The sequence below is a fragment of the Zonotrichia leucophrys genome, chromosome 5 (assembly GCF_028769735.1).
Source record: "Zonotrichia leucophrys gambelii isolate GWCS_2022_RI chromosome 5, RI_Zleu_2.0, whole genome shotgun sequence".
Lineage (NCBI taxonomy): Eukaryota > Metazoa > Chordata > Aves > Passeriformes > Passerellidae > Zonotrichia > Zonotrichia leucophrys.
Window position 1 is genome coordinate 43,217,626 of NC_088175.1, and position 18,421 is coordinate 43,236,046.

The window sequence follows — 18,421 nt, forward strand, 5'->3', positions numbered from 1 at the left end:
TCAAGGCATTCCTGCCTTTGTTTCCAGCCCGGGCAGTCCCAGCCCTGCGCTCCTCCTCAGGGGTTCATAGCCATAGTTCCGGATGGGGCCTCTTCTCGGGTGGCTGAAAACCAGCTTCTCATTTCCATCTAAATCAATAGCTGTTTGTGGTTTTTTGTTTACTTCCCTTTTCCTTGTAGTTACGTATCCAATTCCCTCACATTTGTTGTGTTAGGTTATATAAGCCAAACCTTTTGAGCCATGCACGGTCATACAAGCGGTTCCCTGGTCATTGGGATGTATGTACTGCGGCACTTTCTCAATTTAAATGCTTTTTAAATGCTTTTTCTCCTGAGAGGGGCTGCTGCATGGAGTGCCCGGCGGCGGTGCCTCAAACACAACACCAATGTTTTCCTGAAGCTGGTGGAAATTCCATGACTGGGCTCGCACTGGTCGGTCTCAGTCACACCATGCCGTCAGTTTCCTGTCACCCTGCTGTTGGTTAGTAAAGACAAATCCTTCTCCCATTCACTTATTTCTTGCTCGGACTCCCAACAAAAAGCAAAACTAATTTTTTAAAGTTTATTTCCTGAATGCCTGAAGTTTCAATTTTGTGGGTCATCCTACAAAACTGGATTTTAGTAAATCCACGCTGCCTTTTATCCCTTTCGTTGAATAAGATGTTTTTAGTTAGATTCCCTTTGCAAGTTTTTCTGAAGAGCTGCACAGACATCAAAATCACAGGCCCAAACTGCTCCCACCATGGCTTACTTCTTAGAACTTGCTGTTTTCTGGTCCTGTGATGATGCCTTCAAGTAGGCAAATTTACTTAAAATCTTTTGGATTTGTGCACGTCAGAGTTCTGGAACTGAGAATGCCTGGCTCTTCCAGCTGGAAAACAGCAAACTGGCTGAGTTTTGCTCACCATCTGTGAGTTGTGTTCATTTATTATCTTTTACCCACTTCTGCTTTTTTTTTTTTTATTCTCTTAGACATCCTGTCCTTACCCCATGGATTACCATGTTCATCCTTACTGAAAATCAGGTAAGTATTAATTTAATCTTGTGTGAGTAGCTGTGTTACCTTTATTTTCTCATTCTTGTTTTTACAGCAATCTTTTTGCTTCTTTTTTTTTTTTTCCCTATTTATTGTAGTTGTGGTACCTTTACAATCTTTGACTTTATTTTCCTTTTGGGATTTAACTGATTTTTGGCCATATCTGTCCTCAGCTCCTAGGATGTGCTTGAGTTCCTTTGGAGGTGCTTATCTTGCTGTGGCATGCCTGGTCACACACCATCCCAGTGACAATTCCCTTCTCCTGGGGTGATCTGACAGCAAAGGTAACCCAAAGCCTCACCATTTATTTGAAAGCTCATTGGCAAAATAACAGAAACAAAAAATACTGGGGAGAAGACATCTTGAATCATAGGATTTACATAGATTTGCATGAAACAAGACAGAAAAATACAAAATTCTGCTTATTGTAAAGACCAGCACTTCCAGCAAGGGAGATTAAATATACATATTGGTTGTTAAAGATACATATTTATACATAAATATATATTTTGGTTGCACTAGATGTGCTCTGTTCCTTGCTGCTGCTGGAGGAAGGAGCAATGCCTGTGGGATGTGCCATTTCAGAAAAGACTGGTCACTAAGGAAGGGAGGTGTGGGTAGATGCTGAGCTTGCCCAAAGCCACATGAATGCAGGGTGAAAAGGAAACATAGTTCTGTCATTCTGCATTATTCTGGGTTCACTGAGCATCTTGTTCTCTCAGAAGCCTCAAGGATGGATTAGGAAGCTTAGTTCTGCATCCCAGGAATCTGTATTTACAGTGCCTCTATATGAATGGGACTGAACAGCTCATCCAGGTTGGAGTCACAGACATCTGGCAGGACAGAAAATAAACATTTGACAGGAATTAAGACCAATAAGAAATATTTTTGCCTGTAAAAACTTTTACTTCTAAAGAGTTTAAATGCAAGATAGGAAGCTTCTATGACAATACTGGCTGAATAGAATAATAAGCATTTTAAAATGGGTAACTAATGTAAAGCAAGTGGTATTTTACTACTCACAGTGAGACCAAAGCTCCCAAGAGAACACTACTGGAATTGTAAGAATCTTCTTAGGCTGTGGCTCAGACAAAATGAACTTGGACATGGTTTTCAGGGTGTAAGTTCCAGTAACATCTTCACTTGCCTTCACTTGTGTTGGCGTTGCTTGTTACTGAGAACAGAACCAAGAATGAATTGCTGTTATCTATAAGGCATCAGGTTGTCCTTATCTCTCTGGTGCCTGTTCAGATACCAGGGGTCCTACTTTTAGGACAGCAGGCAACAGAAAACCAGCTGGGATGTTTCAAGACTGTCCTGGTCCCAGTGTGTCCTTAGTGATGATGATAAGCAGATTAGAACCCTTTTTTAAATTAAAAAGTAGAGTCACCTTTCAATATGCCAGTGCTCATTCACCTTTTAACTTCTCTCAGTTACAGAACTGAGAAGGCAGCTGTGATGGCCACATTTTTCCTTTTATGTGGCCTTTGGGATCTTATTATCAGCAGTAGATGCTCAGGAGGAGAGCAGTCATCTGGCACGATTGACACTGATTTTCTGCCTCAGAGAGCCTCAATGAGAGAAGGCTCAGAACTGCACAAACAGAATGGGGGGAGCAAATTACAGGCATTTTTCTTGCACTTGGAACACGGAGGCCAGGTCTGTTTTGATTTCCTGTAAGTGATTGATTGTAGGGATGGGCTGACTTATCTCACATGTGTACATAAGAAATTTTATTCTTCCTGTTCTTTCTCCACTGCTGCCTTTTATCGTGGTGGCAGGAGGTGGTGTTGATAGAGTGATGGGAATGCCAGAAATGTGACAGTGTCTCTCCAGGGAAGCTTGACCCTTCCTCAGGCTGCTTGCCCTCCTTTTCATAATAGTTTTCACAGATTAAACATGAATAATAAAGCAACAGAAGTTGCTGAATGTAGAAACATTTATATATTTATTCTAGGAGTTAGAAACAGAGCCTTTCCACTGGCCTCAGGTGGCATTTGGTCAGGATCTGAGTGATAACAGATGGAAACAAATGCCACATTCTTATTAAACAAGGTGTTTGCCTTCAAACTATGAGATACCATTAGACCATTGTCACAAAAATAAAGACCAGAGGCAGTTATACAAGGTGAGTTCAATGTGTACAATTTGCTATTTTCAGTAAAACACGAAATGTTAGTAAATTTCTCTCCATTTTGCTAGTATACAAGAGGTTTTACATTTAATTTCTGCTCTCTCCATTTGCTCAGGTCCTGGCTCATGACAGACTGAGTCAAATCTGATGGTGGTGCAGGGGTGAGCAGGGACACCAAAGCAGGACCTGCAGGTTTGCTGAGTGACCTACAGCTCAGCTGGGAGTTATCAGTAACCCAAAGCTACTGGGGATGCTGACCAGCCCTGGAAAGGTCACTGGCATTTCTTCCTGAGACATGAGGTTTAATTTGCCCTTAAAAATCCTAGGGGCTGTTCCATTTATGATCAGTCCTGCCTTTGCTCTGACATCATCAAGGGCTCTGCTTTCACATGCTGTCAGTGTGTGAGGGAGCCTGGCACTGCACAGAGCTACATCATGTTCCTGTCCTGTCTTTCCCTTTGATTTATTCTGAGACCTGAACAATTTCCTCCAGCTTTAATGGCTTCGTTTCTCCTTTGTAAAATGTGAAGGTGTTTTTGCCTATCAACTTGATGGTGGTACTGCAGAAATTTGTTAATTATGAAACATTTCAGCTTTATAAAGCAGTATGAAATTGATGGATGGTATTTTCCTGAACTAGACAGGCCCAGACTTCAGAGTGAAACTTGACACCAAAAGTTCATAGAGCCAGATTTCTTGCATTATTCTTTTGAAATATTTACCAGGGTAAGATACAGGAGTTAGTTCATACTCCATAAAATTCCATATTTTGTGTGGCTCCAGTTTGGTCAGTACAGCCACATCAAACCATTTGAACTGATCTCCTAAGAAAACTAAAAGCTGAATTTCATCCTGGCTTGCACTAACACGTATCTCTGCACAGAACTGATTAGCCGGGATCCATACAGCTCTGGGTCCCTCTCCTTGGCTGCTCCCATGCACATGTGAGGATGCTGGTGTTACAGACATCCAGGGCTTTTGCTGCTTCACGCCCGGTTTCTCTGCACCGTCATTGTGGGCAAGGGGAGGGGCCAGCTGATGCAATTCTCATTTCCGGATGTTTACGGCTCCGTGTCTCTGCAACCCGTTTTTAAATGTGCAGGAGGGGAGTAAATATGGAGAGCTGTGTAAGTAAGAGTCAATTTCTGGAACACCCAGACTTCCACAATGTTTTTTCGGTCAGTTGTCTGGTTTGATTGCAAACTGCTTTCTAGCTGTCATCTTTCAATACCCAGAACTTCCCAGTTACACCAGGTTTTCTTTTCCCTTTAAGAGGTTGATTATGTTTGCAAGTCCAACTGCAGTGGATTATTAATTCAATATAAAGCTAGATCAAACTGTATTTTTTTGCAATGTTTCCTAAATCAACACTCTAGGTAGCTGGACTAAGTAGAAAACACGATTTTGTCTTGTTTCTCTAAGGAAATGAATTAATTCATGAAAGCGTGAGTCATCATGCAAGATTCCAAGCCAAACCCATTCCCTTGATGCAGCTCTGGAATCTTACTCATTTACTTAGGAACTGCAGGAAATGGGATGCTCTGATAAGTGATATGTACTTAACTACACAATATTGCCTCCCTTTTGGACAGAGACACTTTTCCAGCATTTCAGACCTTCTATATCTGGTTGATGCTCTGTGTGATAGCAGATTATGCATTCTCTCCCAATCAAAAATCAAAAAGTTTGTGTCCAAACTTTCATTTCTGTTAATCAGAACTCCAAGTTACTGGAGTTTGCTGGAAAGTCAGCCTCCCTATGGGGAAGAAACTGCTGGGCCATACCAGCCACTGCAGGAAGCTGAGAGCACTTCTCAGCATTACAGACACACACAGACTTGGTAGAGGAACCTGTGTAATAAATGATTATCCCTTCCTTGGAGGAGGAAGATGAAGTTTAAGTTGCAGTTCAACAGATGCAGCAATAGAAGGGAGACAGGCAACCAGGTGCTTTCAGTTTGGTTCCCACACCTGGGCCACCCCTTAAAGAGCTGCAGCTGGGCTGCCTGAGCCCAAGGGTGGCAGGCCTGAGGGGTGATGTTGGCTTGCATTGCAGACCTCAGCTCTTCTCAGAGGGGAAAAATAACTTCACTGTTTCTGCACAAGGTATTCTTTTAAATATTGGGGTTTGTGGTCGTGGTGGTGGTTGTTGGTAGCTCTGTAGGTGGATTCAGAGCCCTTAGCAAATGACATGACTGTGGCATGCAGGTGCTGTCCTGGGAGGTTACCAGGCAGAGTTTTAAATGCAATTTATATCCTGTGTGCTAACAGCAGAGCCCTGTTGTCCTATGTATGTTCAAAGTGTGGCTTGTCAGGAAGGGAAGAGTGATTTCTTCTCCTTTGCAGGAAAGAGTTGCTTTTTAGTCCAAATTTCCTTCCACACCCTTTTAATTTTAAGTGCCTGTGTTTCTTAATTGAAGCATGATATTTTGTACCATGACTCAGTACCAAAGGTCTGAACTAGGGCAGTGATTCCAAGGAAAAATGAAGATGGGGAGAGAGAGGTGCAGCCCCAGTTGCTACAGGGCAATGGTCTTTTGACTCAGCTTTACTATCTAGCTGCAGTGAGATCATGAATACGCTTCAGGCAGGCACCAAGCTGCACATCTCTGTTGGGAGCACAGCTTTGCAGCACAGGCACTGTAAAGGCACACAGCAGAAAGGGCTCATCAACTTAAGAGGCAGAATGAACCTGGGGGGTGAAAGTGGTAAAGCAGAACAATTGCCAAATATGGTTCTTGACTTGGCATGCCGTGTTTTCCAAGAATATTACACAAATACTAACTCTTATCTCCATTGATTAATTCAGGGGTTTTATTTATACTTTAGTTTTAAATAGAAAATGAAAGGTTGCTGCTTGCCTATGGACTGCCAATGAATCGTTTTCACAGTGCTAATTGTGGCATTTCTGACTTGTGTTCCCTCTGTGCATGTGTTTGGATGAAATTGCACAAATGTTTAGCAAACATTTGCAGGGCATGACCTCATTGTTTTGCAAACTGTGATGAGTCTTGTTTATGGAGGAGAATATTACCAAAGGGAGGAAGAGAGAAAGAGTGACTTTTAGCTCTTGTGGAGAAATCCTGGTGCTTACAGAGCCTCGTGGTTCTCCAAGTTGGGCCCTATAGTAAGAGGAGCAGCATGCCTGTGTCCTAAGTGCAAGGTACAAGCATTTCTCACTGGCCACCTCAATCCTGTGTTGTTTTTCTCATGGCTCTATGCAAAATCAGTTTTATCCCTAAACCTTATGCAGCTCTGGCCTTAAGAGGCAGTGTCTCAGTTCAGGAGCGCTCTAAAAGATGCCCTGTGATGAAAATGTGAGATGCTGGAAGACAGTATCACGTGTTCTCGTGTGTGTGTGTGCACAGAGCTGGATTTCTGGAGGCTGGGCCTTCTGAACAGTTCACTCCCCATATATTGTCCACATCTTTTCTGCTAGTTGTACAGCATTTCTGCTTTATGCTGTGGGCTGTGTGTTTGTGTGATATTTTGTCAAAGGAAGGGGACCAGGACACCATATGGTTCATCACAGGCCCTCAGGTCCAGTCCGGTCCCTCAGGTCTTTCAGGTCTCGTTTATTGAAGAAAGTATCAAACATTTATACAGCAAATAATAAGCTTATGAATATTCTGTAAGCCAAGCAATCTATTGGTTAAACTATACCATGAACACTTCCTCATTCCTTAGGGGTTACATCTCTCTTTTCTCATGTCTCTTTCACTGTTTGTTATTATACTACAGCTAGGCCTCAAGGACCTGCTATCTATGCAGGTACAGGACTTGGAATTAGCCACAGCTTTGTAATTTTCCATTTTCTAGCAGCTAAATTCCCAACAATATTTAATCCTGTGATGGAAGAAGGGAAAAGATAGCTGCATGCTTTATCTTTTGCTCACAGTGTGAGGGCAAACAGTGTCTGGAGTGGCAGCAGGGCTGTGCAGTCCCCTGCGTCAGCATTAACTCCCTGCCTCATGAGGAGCCTTTGGGAGCTGCTGGGCAGTGGGGCTCGCCCATTCCTTCGCTCTCGGCCTCTGGACTGAAATGTTTGCAGTCTGGGCAGTGCCAGTTTGCAAAAATGTCAGCATTAGAGTTTGAGAGACACAGGACAGAGCAGAGGCCAGGTTTTTAGCTGCTGGGATGTGGTGTGGTGTATTCACGTGCTCTGACAGATGGAGCTAGGACTGGTGCTTTCTTTATTCTGTGCGTGTGTTTGGCCGCTAACCCAGCGTTCCTCATTTTTTGAATCTCATAAACTCTTTGGGGGTACATATTTTGAAAAGAAATCTGTTTCAATCTGAAAGCTTCAAGAAGCTTTTGGAGCTTCTTCTTCTCCAGGTTTGGACTTGACAAGTGAAATCAGTTAAAGGCTGTGGTATTGAATAACTTTTGAAAAATTCTGGATTAAGGATATGTCTTTAGTGTTCTGTTTGTATGTTTAGGTGTTGAGCATGCATTCTTTGGGTAATAACCTTAAGCTTGCAGCTCCTTTTAAAATGTGCTCCTTTGCAAACAACATTTGGAGATTTGGAGTCTGTAGTGTGTTAGGTTATGGAGAGAATGAAAATGTTTTAAAAAAATAATCTCTGCAATGTTTCATCTCTCCTAGGCAGAAGTTACTGAGGGGCAGTTAGTTCGGTACATGAAGCCTCTAAGAGTTCTTAGGCATATAAGAGCAGCCAAAAATAGCTCCTTGGAAGGTCAGGGAAGGCATCTTTCCTGCGTGTGGGTAGCTTTACTTTTCCATCCTGAACATCTATATGCCTTAAGGAAAGCAAGAAAGAATGGATGGAAAGAAAGTAGAACATCAGAATAGGCTTGGAGGACAGCCAGAGCCTGTGTAATATGCTCCTATGTTCATGGGGCACTGCCAGCCTTGGAGGCTGGTTTGTACATGAATTGGAGAAAGCCTGCATTAAGTTCTAAACCATGTTTCAGAGGCAGAGTGGCCAAATAAAGGCTGGATTCAGTCTCTTCCATTGGTGAACAGCAGCAAGAGGGATCCTTATGCTTTAAAATGGAACCATAGGCTCACATCCAAGTGGTTCTAAGCTTCTGACTAACCCTGGAGCCTGGAAGAAATTTCAGCTTGTCAGACTGAGTGTTCTCTTTGGTGTGATGTCTGTATGCCGAGACAGAGTTTACGAGAAGCTTTTATAGCAAATCCCAAAGTCGGAGTCACTGCAGAGCACGTTAATTATTGAATAGGCGAGGGCTAATGGGAGAGGGAAAGGCTCTGTCGTGCTCGGGTATTAATCTCCTCCCCCGCCCCTTCCTGCCCAAATCCTGCTGTTAATCAGGTTATGTTTGCCCTATTTCTCTTGGGGAGCATGCAGAATGCAGTGCTGCTACAAATGGAGGAAGGGAAAGAGGAGAAGGGCATGCAGGAAGCAAGCGGGGGTAGAGAACGCTTCAGAAATGGAAGGCTCACTCTGACAGGGCTCCCAGGCTCTCAGCAGGATGCCCTCAGGTGTGGCATGTCTCTGTGCCCTGTCACGCTTGCTGACATGCATGGTCTCACATCCCAGGCCGTGTGCCAAAGGACAGTGAAGGAGAACCTGTCTGCCTGTGCTCATCCCGGAGGTGCTGGTGGTCTGTGGCAAACAAATCCCTTCCCCAGCACCCACCCACAGCCCGTTTCAGCTGAGAGCCCTGGGAGGGGGAAGCTGATGTCCCTGAGGGGGAGTAGCTGATGTTCCTGCAGAGCTCAGGCTGCCTGCCATTAGCCTGAAGTGCAGGTGGTTGATCCTGGGGAGGCAGAGTGTGCTGCGTGCTTCTGGACTGTCACACAGCCTTTCATCCTGGCTGCACTCATCCCCTCGGGGATGTGGCTGCAGGCCACAAGAAAATAGCACAGATGGACCCACCAAAGTCAAATGCTGCTGTGATGAGCAGGGAGCCAGCACAGACACAGAGGGCACTGCTGACCTCTCTCCTAGTGAATATAAGTTTCCCCTTAGTCTGAAGTCCTGGAGTTTAGCTGTGAGTGTGCTGTGATGGGGGTGGTTCTTTATATGGGTCTGTGCCTCAGAAATGATCGCATCTGCTCTCCTGACTGGGAGACACTGGTCCAAAGCTCTTCTGTGCCCAGTATCAAAACCCAAAGCTTGCAGGTGAAACTGTTCCAAGAGTGTGCAAAATTGTTTATTCTGAAGCCTGGGTCTAATTAGCATTAGGAGAACCAGGTAAATTGTAATGGAAGAATTACATTCAGTGATTTGAGTGGTTTTGGGACTGTGGCAGACTGTTCAGAAGGATGTAGAACTGCAGGTCTGAATGTGTATTCTATGTCTTGAGGTGAATTTATCTAAAAGCTCAAAGCCAAGTCTTTCTAGACCAAATGGCAAGGCTTCAGGGAGTTTATATGTAACCCTCTGGTCCTGGCTCAGGATCAACTGAATGTCAGACCATGCTTGCCACTGCTTGCAGACCATTTGTGCCAGGAAGTGCCAGGCCACACAAACATTGCCTAATTCAATTTTGATAAGAAAAGATGTGTACTAATGTCTTTACAAACAGTTTGATGGGTGAGGGTATGGGTGTTAATGTCTTTGAAATGAGTTTTAATGTCTCTAACAACCTGAAGCCTTTGTTAGAGATGGGCTACTGAAATAGACAAATAGGTCTGTACAAGCCTGAGTTTCTGATTTTTGAGGGAAAATGGCAGGTTCAAGAGAGGATATATGGTAGGCAGCTCGGGAAGGCCATACCTCCCTAGTGCCTCAGCCAGTGGGGAAAGGAAGAGGGCAACATGCAACTGGGAATTTCGAATAAAAGGAGGCTGCATCCTCCAAAACCTTGTGAGAGAAATCCCGTGGGAATATGCCCCAGTGGACACTCTATCCCTTCATTGGGATGAAGTCACAGAACTCCTCTGTCTCCTTTATGGACACTGACTCTTCATAGTGTGATTTTTCTGCAGTTTTATGTGCTGGCTTCTTTGCTTGGATCGTGGTGCACTGTTTCTTTGAGAGACATGGACTATTAGAGGAGGTTTTTAGCACCTCTCCTTGTTCACAGCATGTATAATGTACCATTTCTGTAGCTCTAAACCAGGTGAGTGCTCTTAGGCGTTCTTCCCAAAGCATAAACATTGGCAGGTGCAAACCTGAGCCAGTAAATCCTGTAGCTGTACCATGTTCTCGTGATTCCACATGGTCCCCAGCACAGAGCAGCACCAAGTGGGTGGCCACAGACCCTGCAAGAGTGAAGGCAGGCAGGAAATGAACCTCCAGACACCGTTCCTTGGCAGCAGAGGGCTGTGCTGAAAGGAAGGCAGAGCAGCCCTGGGCTGTGGCAGGGACACCGGTGCCTCCAAGCCGTGCAGGGATCACCGCAGCCGTGTTGCCGTGGCTGGAAGCGTGTGCTGGGCTCTCGTTGTTGCCTCAATGGCCGTGGGCTGGTTGTGCGCTGCTGCAGGACCAGCCACCAGCACTGGTGGCTTTGCTGTGCTCCGGTATCCTCTGTGCATCCCTTTTCCGGCTCTGTGGAGAAGCTGGGGCGCGGTGCTGCAGGCTTCTTTCAGCACAGGGAGCATCCCTGCCCGCGGGAGCCGCACCGAGCGAGGGGAAAGGGCTGATCCACCCTGAGCGGCTTTGGATGGATCGGCCTTGGGCAGGAGCCTGCCCCGGCAGGCTGGGCGTGGGAGGGCTGCTGGAGCAGATGGTTGGCATTCCCAGAGTGCGGGGCTGGCTGTGTGCAGGCGGGAGGAGGATGGGCACAGCGTGGCAGCCTGCAGGCGCAACCAAACTCACAGGAGGCCGTGCTGCAACTGGCTGAATTACAGCATGATCCAAGGAGCACATCTCAGCAGTTTTCTAGGCTTTGTCTACTCCTCTTTGATACTGATAGGTAAAAGGCTGTCAGTTGAACAAATATATACCTAAATCTCCTTTTCTCCCCTACCTCCCTCACTAGGCTCCCAAAACTACATGACTTCCTTAAAAAATCAGAATTTACCATCTGGTGTGCTTCTGATTGCCTTTCTGTCTGCTAAAACCCGAATTTCTGTTTCCAATAATCTTTTTTATAAGTGAGGAACTGTTTGTTCACCAAGTCCCAGGACTCCAGAAAGCGGAGCTGTAAGAAAAACTTCAGCAATGGCTCAGCCCTGGTAGCAGCACTGAAAGGAAGCAGAGAGGAAAAATCCTGCCCTGAGAGGGTGAGCCAGGGCTGGAACAGTGACCCCATTGTTTGACTTCTGCTGGAGCCCATGGATGTGGCTGCACGTCCCAGGGAGCAGTGGGTTACAAATACATAGTTCGTGGTGTGCACACCAATCACATCACAAGGTAATTGCTTAATAGAGCTGTGCAAGTAGTGGGGGTTGTGAAATAGGTTAAACAAAAAGAAATATCGACTCTCTAAAGTTCAAAGCTCTGCTTGTATGATCTGGTTTTAAGAGAGAAAGAAATAGGAAGTTTAGAGATGAAGAAATAATTATCTTGCTGATAGTGAATTTTGATAGAGGCTGTGGCTATGCTCATTTCTGTTTCTGAACAGTGAAGTTTATAACCACTTAAAACTCTAGGTATCTAATGCATTGAGGGTCTGATTTTGCAGAAAATACTGGTGCAAAATATCTATTAAAGTCAGGGCACTAAAAAAAATACAAATCTTTAGGACCATTGATACAATAGCAGGGGATGAATTTGAGGGACAGAGTTCTTCACAAGATCCATAGAGCTGGAGGTCCTTAACTAATAAAAATATAATTATTTTAATCCAAAATGTTTCATCATTGCCATGCTGTTCTGCTGAACACATGACATGGAATTTGGAAAGTGTGAAATAAAATGTTAGGATTTTAAAATGTAACTTTTATTAATATATGTCAGTTCTTACATGCAGTTTCATGTATCCTGCAGAGATCAGGTTCTTGGAAATTGGATACTTTATGTCTGGACAGTACTTCCTTTAAATACAGCCTTTTTAAGCTGTGGCACAGTTTCTCTGAAGTTTATTGTCCCCAGATTGACCTAATCTGTCTAGAAACCTCAAGCAGAGCGATAAGCTCTTTATTTCGTATAAAATATGAATGTGGGTGTGTGATCAAGTTGGTAGATGCTTAATATTGGCCAATGTATTAAATAGTTTGTTGCATTTCTAGTACTTATAATTGTACTTACAAAGCTTGCTTGTGATAAAGCAGATTTGAGAAACTGTGTCAAGTGAAACAAGTTTCTTTTCCTGTTATTTCTGCCCTTTTGAACATCTAGCTTCTCTGAAATGAGTATAATCACTGCCATCTCCTTCTGGCAAAGAAATACAAAAAACAAAACATGTTTCCCAGCAAGTATTGATAACCTGCCCAAGTTACCTGAAAATGCCTGTAATCTCAACCTTGTAACTGGACTAAAGATGTCATTAAAGGCCTGCTGTAAAAATAATTGTGCAAGGCCTTTAATATGAAAATTAGTTTAACCTTTGTGCTGGTCCCATTTCCTCACTTTATGTAACTTGCCATTATTACGTGCAAGTAATGGGGAGGAAAAAACCAACATACCCAAAAGTAAGGTCAACCAGTGGACTCTGGACTGCTTCATGGACTGCTTCATTTCCACAGATGGAAAAAATACTTCAGGGTTAAAGATTTGCCTTTGCAATCATTCTGTAAACTGTCTGCACCTAGAAAGAGCCTGAGGGCTGGCCTGGGTGATGATTTTGTTCATGTAGCTGTGGCACTTCCACCAGGGCTCCTTCCACAGTCAACCAAGAGAATTCATTCCATGGATTCTTCCTTGGGAAGAGCTGAAATTGGTTTCTCTCCCCCTTAGATGGGTTTTCAGCCATTGTTATTAGGAGACCCTTGGAGATGTGTGTGTGTCCTTGCACACAGAAGACAAGCTTGTTTGACCTGAGAGTGTTTGCACATCTCTTGCAATTAACCTGTGGACCCTCAGCAGCCTCAGACACGACTCTGATGCAATCCATGGTTTTATCTTTCCATAGAGTGTGAGGAGCCCAGCTGTGGGCTGAAGTTAGCCCTTGCCAGTATCCTTTCTACTTCTCTTCCACTCAGTCTGCTTCTAGGTGTCCTTATAAATGGTCAGTTAAGAAAAATTCAAACAAAACAGCCAATTCTTCTGGGACATTGTGCTGAAAAACAAACCTCTGTCTGTGGCCTAGATCCATTGAAGTTTTGAATTATTTAGATCACGTCTTGCAGATCATGCAGGAAACTTGGGTTTGGGAGAATGGTGTTTTAGGTTGAATTAGTTAATGGTCTTTTCTTTAGAACATTCGATGCTGACTAGGGACAGCTGAAGGGCTTTCACCACTGCTACTGACTTTTTGATTACATAAACATTCTTCGCAGCTGATGGTAACCTTGGGAAATGACCGATACTAAATGTTGTCCCTGATCAGTTTTTTCCCTCCTGCGGTTGTTTGGCAGATTCCAAAGCGGCTGTACAGGCTGTGTGTGCAGCTGCCAAGGTTTGGGCCCTGTGCTCCCCAGCTGCCCTCCTGCCAGGCAGTGCCAGCAGGGATGGCCCAGGGTTGGCTTTTTAAAGTTCCATTAAGAATTTTACTCCTGCTGCATCTGGTGGGAGTTAGATGCACAAATACTTGCTTATAAATTGTACCAGGTAGTTGGGGAGGCTGCAGACAGAGCCTGGGGCTCTGGCTCACAGCACTGCTCTCTGGAGATGCCATATGGCTCATGCTGCACCAGGATCTGTGGTGTTCCTGCAGGGCAGTTCACCCAGCCCCTTAAAAGTGACAGAGCTATCACGGTGTCAGTCAGCTGAAAGTGAGTAACATGAACTACTTATCTGATTTATTAGTGTGAGTTGGTGCAGATAGACCAGTGCTTCCTGGTGCAGCTCTAGGAAGAAGTCTGGGCAGGAACTTGCCCTGCTGCTGCAGGGAACAGAAAACAGAAATGTGATAGAGCTGTGAAGCCTTGGAGTTTGGAGCCTGGCTTTTGAGATTAACCTTTACATGAATCAAAGCCATTTCTTGGTCTAACACTAGTGCCTTGTCAGTGAGATTTGCATGGAGCTGCGAGCAGCTGTGTCTGCTTTAACAACCTGTGTGCCTTAAAGGGGGCTGGATATTGAGCAAACAGTTGATAGTAAGGACCTGGCATCCTCTTGGTATGTGTGCTGGAGGTTTTACTTCTGGCAAACTCCGGTCTTGTCCTGTGGACTGACACCCGCTGCTGACTGGAGTTCACCTCTGGTTTAGTTTTAGAGCAGGGGAACCTGCAGTGCTTGCAGACTGCCTCGTCATCTGAACCAAAGCTCAGTGACCACGGCCACTCGGGAGATTTTGCTTTAAGAGCTTGTCTGTGATGTGATTAAAATGCAAATGCAGCTGGTGCCCAGGAGCTCCGAGCTGTGTTGTGTAACACAGCAATGTGTGCTGCAGGGCTGTCTAATTATAGCATCAGATTGTGATGGTGGAGAGCTCGATATTTATCACTCAAAAGGGGGTGTGGGTGATGTTTGGGGGGCAGTAACAGTGGAATAGTGCAATGAGCCGAGGCAGCAGTGCAGGTGCCGGGGCAGGAGGGGTGCCTCCCTCCCTCTCTCCCTCCCTGGCAGGCTGTGTGCAGCCTGGCAGCCGTGGCTCCGGCTGGCACCGGGCATCGCCGGCTGCGCAGGAAGCGGAGCTGTGTTGCATAAAGGGGAGCCACGGCTGTGAGTCAGGGCTGCACGGGGGAGGCGTTCTTGCAGGGAGGGAAATGTCAGAGTTCGAATGGAGGGGGTTCTGGGCAGGGCTGTGCTGTGCCCTGTAGGATTAAATGGGAATCTGACTAGGGCAGAAGAAAAACTGCTTTCTGCTCGTCTTTCTGAGCTTTTTCTCACTCATGTCTGTGGCTTTTCCTGTGGTGGAAAAAGCATTGGGTAGTTCTAGGTGTGAATTATGATATTCCTCCTTTCCCAGGAGATGCAGATTAGCCGTGGACTGAACCAAGCTGGCAGAAAATCAACCACTGGATTGAAAAGTGCAGCTTCTCCATCTGATACTTCTTCCAGCACAGGGTCTCCTGGACACAGTCGGGTTTATGGCTGTTGACACTGACACATTGAACCCTTCTGAGGACAAAGATATCTTGGAGCAAAAGGACGGAGTAAAGCCGTCATGCCTGATGTCAGTTCTGGCTGCCTGGTGCCAGCTGTGTCTGGAGGAGAGCACTGACCCAAGTCCAGAGTGATAAGAGGCTGCAGAAGGTGCTTTTCTCTGTCCCAGTGCACACATGCCCCGGGAGTGGGGGCTGTGTTTGTGAGTGTCTGTGACAGCTCCAGCTGCCCCCAGGCAGGGTCTGTGTGCCAGGTCAGTGTTGCTCACCCTTCCCTGCTGTCTCCCTAGGAATCAACTTTTTTTGAATGTAGGACAGAGCTCCACAGGCCTGTGGCATTCTCTGTGTGAGTACAGGGCACGGGGCCTGATTCGAACTAGGATGCTGGGGTGTGGTGTAACTTCCCCAGAAGCAGCACTCCACACAGAGATTTCTTCTAGCTGGTCTCCAAGGGTACTGAAAGAGTCACTGACCCCATGGAGACTGGGCTGTGCCTTTAGGGCACCTCTGCTGCCATCTCCGGTGGCAGGAAAACTTGCTCTTTCTTCCGTGTCTCCAGATACGGAGTCTGGGATTGGCAGTACTTTGTCCCAGCTCTCATCCAGCTTGGGCATGACAGGGAGCTCTCAGGGAGGGGTTCAGAGCATGTCTGTGGCCTCAGAAACCAGGCTGCCCACACTAAGCAGGGCTGGGGGTTCAGGGATCACGGCAGGGCTCTGCCAGCTATGCTGCCCTGGGTGAGGAGGGAGCAGAGGGGATACAAAGCAGACATTTCCCTGAGAGTGAGATGTGCCTCCCTAGCTGTCTGTCATGATACTTATCTGAGCACGGGCTGGCAATGGCTAGCACCACTGAATTTGGGGGCTGGTAAATGAATGAACACTGCTGTTTTGGGAGTTGGTTTTTTTTCTGCCCCCTCATGTGCTTTGACATGAAGGTGTGTGGCACAGAGTCAGCTTGTCAGTGGTGTGGCTGGGGAATGAGGCTGAAAGCTGCTCTCATCCATCTCCTCTCATGAGTGATCAGCACCAATGAAACTGCTGGCAGTCTCTGCTTTCCAGATGGGAATGCCTGGGCCTGGCTGAGATCTGGGATCATCCCCTTTTCTAGAGCTAAAAGGGTTGCCAGTCTTGTGGTGTGAAGTCTAGAAATTGTGGCATACTCCTGGGAAGAAGTATGATGAGGAGGGATTTCCTGCCTCCCTGGGGAAAAATTAATATTAAATCCCTGTTGGATATCCTGAATAGTTCAGCTGAATAGGACCTTGCTTAAGGACTGGATCACAGCTCTGACACTGGTTCTGGTTTACCACGGTGGAGTGGTGGTGCTTGCTCAGTGTGAAGTAGTGGGGTTATCACCTGAGAATGGTAATCACAAACCCGAATGGTAACCCCGTGTTTGTCTTAGGGCTGTTGTGTGTGTTTGCTTTTGTTAAGGCAAGGTGAGGAGCTGTGCCCAGGGGAGTGGCAAGCCATGGAGAAAGGCAGTTCCATTGCTGCAGCACCCAGGATCCTCATCCAAGACTGAGGTCCCTAAAGAAACATTCACTGCCTGCTGTAAAACAGCACAAACCAGTTTGGGAGCTCTGCCTGAGGGGTGAGGGAGGCAGAAGGACCGTGAGGGCGCAATTTCCTGAGCTGTGCAGGGCCGCAGGGCAAAAGGAAACATTCTGGTTTTGGTGACATAACATCTCTGTACAGAGAGACGTCTCCCCCTGTCCCATGCCACGCTGAAGCATTTTGCACAGTGATGTGCTTCACCTGGCCTGGTTTTGCAGAGCTTACCAGCAGAGATGCCTGCTGCCTGCTCCTGGCCCAGCAGTCTTTGTCCTGCTGAGTCACACCTGGCAGGGCAGGGCACTGATGCCAGCCTTGCTCTGCGTCCCTGGCTGCTGCTGCTGGTTCCCCTCGTGATCAGCTCGTGACCGGAGCGGAGGGAGCCGTGCCCAGGCTCAGGCATTGTCACTTAGGGACCATGTGGCTTTACAGCTCTGCATTTATTTCCTTAACATGCTATCTGCAGCTGGGCAAAGGTAGAAATGGGGGAGTGCTTACAGGGAAGTGGCTGTCGTGGGGCTGTTCAGCTGGAGTTGTCAATTGCCATCATGGGACATGCTTTATGTCAGAGTTCCTGTCAGTGCTGTTTGATCTGGGTCAGCCCATCAGCTGCAGGTGGAGAGGCTGTAGGTGAGGTCAGGGAGGATGCCACCATGTTGCTGTGGTTCGTGTAACAGGCTGGAACACCCACTTGAGGCCAACACTCCCTGTGCAGCACCTGCAGAGAGGCAGCCTCTGCCCCAGAAAGTCTGGTCACCTCTGGCCAATTCCCAAAGTTTTTGAGTCTTGTGTTTTTAGCAGAAGCTTTAGCTGGAGTATGCTCCAATGCTTTTCTCTGGAACTTGCAGCCAGGGTCCTGTTGAGATGCTGCAGACAAGGCTTAGGGTTTGGGGGTTGAAGTGCAGAGCTGTGGGTGCACATAGGTTGTGTTGGCAGCCAGGTCCTTGGGAGCTTACACAGAAGGAATCTGGGATTCCCAGGCTATGAGGTGCTTGGCCATGGTGTCCAAGTGTGGTGGGGACAGCATTGAGCCAAAGATGTGATGGGCTGTGGGTGAGCACACAGGGCAGGAGCTCGCTTTAGGAGGGTGGTGCAGGGAAGTGGGGATGTCAGCAGTGCTTGAGGCTGCTTCTGCTGGGTGCAGGAATTCTAACAAAGTGATGGTTTGTCAGCATGTGCCTGTGTGTGGACTTAGAATGGAAGGGCATGGAGTGGGGCTGTGTGGAAGGTGATGCTCTGAGAACAAAACTACGTCCAGGTTTATGGGTATTTGGGGGGGAAGCTGCCTTCAGCAGATTCAGATTTAACTTTTAGTTTGTGAGGGCTGTGAAGATAGTAAAGCAACAGGATCTTAGCATGCATGGAGGGCACAGTCTAAGTCCCGGACACTTTTTCCTTGGGGAAATGCTGACGCCTGAACCAGTGCAGTAGTTTGGCTTTTTCACAATGGAGAGGAAGACCAGAGGACTGTCAGGTTTTTGAGGGGATGGAAATGTTTGTGTGGGGACACAGAGCAGCTGAGAGCATGTGTAAGTGCCAGCAGGGAGCCCCAGCCTCGGGTGCATTCCTGAAGGCACTTTTCCCATCGCTGTGGTGGCACTCTGCCACCCGGCTGTGAGCCCAAAGCTGCCTGGAGAGCAGCACAAAGGAGAACTGGCATGGTGTGGGCTGG